Genomic DNA, 3,357 nt, shown 5'->3' on the forward strand with positions numbered 1-3,357 from the left:
TTCTTCCAGAATCTTAAATCATCAGTCAGATGTTTGGAGTAGGCAGGACTTTCATCAAAGAGTGATTCAGCACTGCATTGCCCAATAGCAGTGCACACGTACTTGAGCCAGAGAGCAAGAAAGCAAGAGAAGAATGGGGAAGGAGTACAGAATGCAAAGAAAGAAAGGGACTTTTTGACTTTTTAAATCTTTATTACACAAATACTAAAATCAAATGATGAAAGTGCAAAAGTATTTCAACCTCCCAGGGGCCAAGCATGAACCACTTAGCTGCTAATTACAGAATAGGGAAGACGTACACAGTCTCAGAGAAGTCCAAGTCCAGCATGCCAAAGAAGGTGCTGAGAGCAGTAAAGAGCAGCTGCAGCCGGGGGCAATCCAGGAAGGTATGAAAGACAGTTTCTTCCACATCCTTCTTGCAGAAAGGGCAGGCCACTAGCATTGCCAGGTCTAAAAAGTGCCTGTGGCCAGAGCCCCATGCAGTAGCTGCCACTGGAAGTTGCCAGTTCTCTTGGTGATAGGTAGCTTGTACACAGTGTACCAGGCCAGGAGGGCTTGCTCTTGTGTTGCTGCCACTAGGTGACAACTCCAAATTGCATCAGGGTGGGCAGGGAAGACACAGGCGTGACATACTTTGATGGTCTGTGAGCACAGCACCTTCTCAGACAGGATCTCAAAGATAAAGAAAGTCAGAGATGAAAGAGAGGAAAATAGTACAAGAACAGAACATCCAGGGAGAAAATAGAAGTAAAGGAATAGGAGAGAAAAGTAGAGGAAAAGAAGGAAAACTGTTATAAGACCTTAATTACACTAACTGGCTGTGGTAACACTAAAGCAGGGATATCAAACTCACCTGGTCCTTGCTGAATTCAGACTGTGGGGTTCCTTATGGGCTAGATCAAGATGCAGCAGTGGCTGTGGGGGTTAATAAAGCAATCATTGCTCACCTCCCACCACCCACATATCCCCAGTCTGTACCTCAGATTTTAGCAGCAGACCCCATCCCTGCTCATCCTGTCCCCCAAATTCCTGGTTCTTGTCAGAGCTGTATGGGCCCTACATTTGAAACCCTTGCCCTTAAGGATATGGCAGCAAAGCTTGAGCAGTTCATTATTCTCATCAGCCTTCTGAGAGATGCCTAACTGCTTTATATGCATAGTTCAGGTTTATTATACATTTGACAGATGTATGTCAACAAGAATTCTACCTTGTTGTTTAGTACCAAATATTATCCTACCTTTCTTTCTCTTTACCTAGTCTATCTATCTTTTCTTCTTTCTGTTCTAAAATTAGGAGACAGACATACACACTCAACATATACCCACTTGCATTTTCCATTTAAAAAGTCTAAATCAAGAGGTCAAAAAGTTTTTTGTTTAACTTTCTTAAATAGCAGTTGTAAGCTCAAAGCTGCCTACTCCTAAGATGCGGGCAGTTAAAAGCCATACAAGCCATTGTAGGCTAGAACTTTACAATGTAAATCTTTAAAGCTCTACAGGATACACATTCTTTTTTTTTTAACCCCGGGTAAGATTTATATACATAATTTAAAAAAGGTGAATAAAAGGAAACAGAACAGTGGACACAACAACCAGAAATATGCTATGCTGGTGTCTGGGTAAAACTCCATTGAAGCTGGTAGGCATAAAAGGCACATTAAGGATACCTGTAAAAGCAGTTTAGTTCCTTTGTAGAACAGAGAGTCATGCTGAAAACAAGCCAACAAGCCACAGGCAAGGCTGGTAAGCAATCTGAGCTATATGGACTCAAGAGTTTGAATGCAAACACAAGAGACTGAATCTTGCTTGAGAGAGCTCTGAACGTATGTGGCAGAAAAGCAGAAGAGACGTCACACTGAAGACAATGAAGAAGCCCCAGGGACAGCCTGGAAAACACTTGTAATATTACCTTGAAAAAAATGAACAAGAGAAAGCTTTGGAGTACACTGCTGACAGGAAAGGGGCTTGGACCAGTTAGTAAATAAATTATTCCCTATTGTTAGATCCTACTATGTTCAGGGAAGCAGAACTTTGTGTATATCTGTTGTAAATAAAAGAATAGCATCAAAGTATACCTCCTCCTAAAGGAGACAACTCATGACAACTGCAATAACTGTTTAATATGAAAATGACATGTTGAAAAAGTATTTAGGAATTTAAGCCACTTTATTGTGATGTCTTGATCTTTGGGGAATAAATTAAATTCTTTCTTTCTTTGTTTTTTTAAATTCAATCTCTCCCTCCCATCTATTCTGTTTTCTCTCTCTCCTGTTTTCCGGCATAAGCTTTTTTGCCTTCCTCTTCCTTTTTACACAACCCCCTGCACCAGTTTTATTTTTACCCAAACGCTCTCTAACACGTTGGTCCTTCTTCCTCTTTCTCTTTTCTCCTTTATGGATAGCCTAACTCGATTTCCTTCTATACCTTTCTCTTTCTGGAGATCTTCACTCTCAATGGTAGTTCATTTAGTGGCATAAGGTGAAGTGAGAGGGGTAACTACCCGGGGCACCAATGGGAAAGGAGGAGTGAAAAAAAACAGCTTTTGCTATAGCCGTGTTATTGTGCTTGCAAGATCAGCAGTGACCAGAAGTTGCCACTGGCTTTGTGTGCACCTACTACCAGGGCACCCAACCACATTCTTATCCTGCTGAGTTCTTGTCCATATGTTCTGTACCTTTATCCTTGGATGTAGAGGAACTGGGTTTTAGTGGACACAGAAATTCTGTGTTCTATTTCCTGGCTCTTCTGAAACATCTGGAGGCCTGCAAAAACAGGTGGGAACAGGGAGGAGGAGCATGCAATATGTGACCTTCTTATTGCAGAACCAGCAAATCTATTAACCATCATGAACAGCTGCTGATTGAGACTATTTAAATATTAAAATTATTATTCATGGAACATTTATTTGGAGAAAACTTATAAAAAGCTTCACTTAGAAAGGTTTCTAAGGCATATTTGGGGAGATCTACACAGATAAACTATAAGCTCTCTATCTACCTGACCAACAACCAAGTCATTATTTGGATCAATGATCCAGTATATGAACAGCTAGAATGTCCTGGGAAAAAAAAGCTATGCAAAATGTCAATACAGCCTACTGCTTGTGACTGGCTCTGAGACCATATAGGTTATATCCTAGAATGGGACACTGCTACTGTTTGTACTTTCTTATGCTACTTCAGCCCCTGTATGCTGAGCTATTGCCATGCCACTCTAAGCAGGGAGAGTTTGGTTCAGAGGTTCCTGTAAAGCTCCAAAGATGAACCACATGGTCTTCTTCAGTGTTCACCAGGACTGGTGTTTCACAAGGCCTATGTAAAAGTTCCATGGAAAAGGATCAGGGAATCTTGGTAGACAC

General features: G+C 41.2%; 1 long non-coding RNA gene across 1 annotated transcript; it reads right to left on the bottom strand.

Annotated features, from left to right (window-relative positions):
- Nucleotides 1-230: 230 nt before the first annotated feature.
- Nucleotides 231-2,749, bottom strand: LOC102384499. Its single transcript, XR_323179.3, has 3 exons — nt 1,667-2,749; nt 854-915; nt 231-672 (listed from the first exon to the last, which is right to left on the bottom strand). It is a non-coding gene; the product is annotated as an uncharacterized LOC102384499 (long non-coding RNA).
- Between the last annotated feature and the right edge of the window lie 608 nt (nt 2,750-3,357).

Source organism: Alligator sinensis, unplaced genomic scaffold, assembly GCF_000455745.1.
Source record: "Alligator sinensis unplaced genomic scaffold, ASM45574v1 scaffold502_1, whole genome shotgun sequence".
NCBI classification, from domain to species: Eukaryota; Metazoa; Chordata; order Crocodylia; family Alligatoridae; genus Alligator; species Alligator sinensis.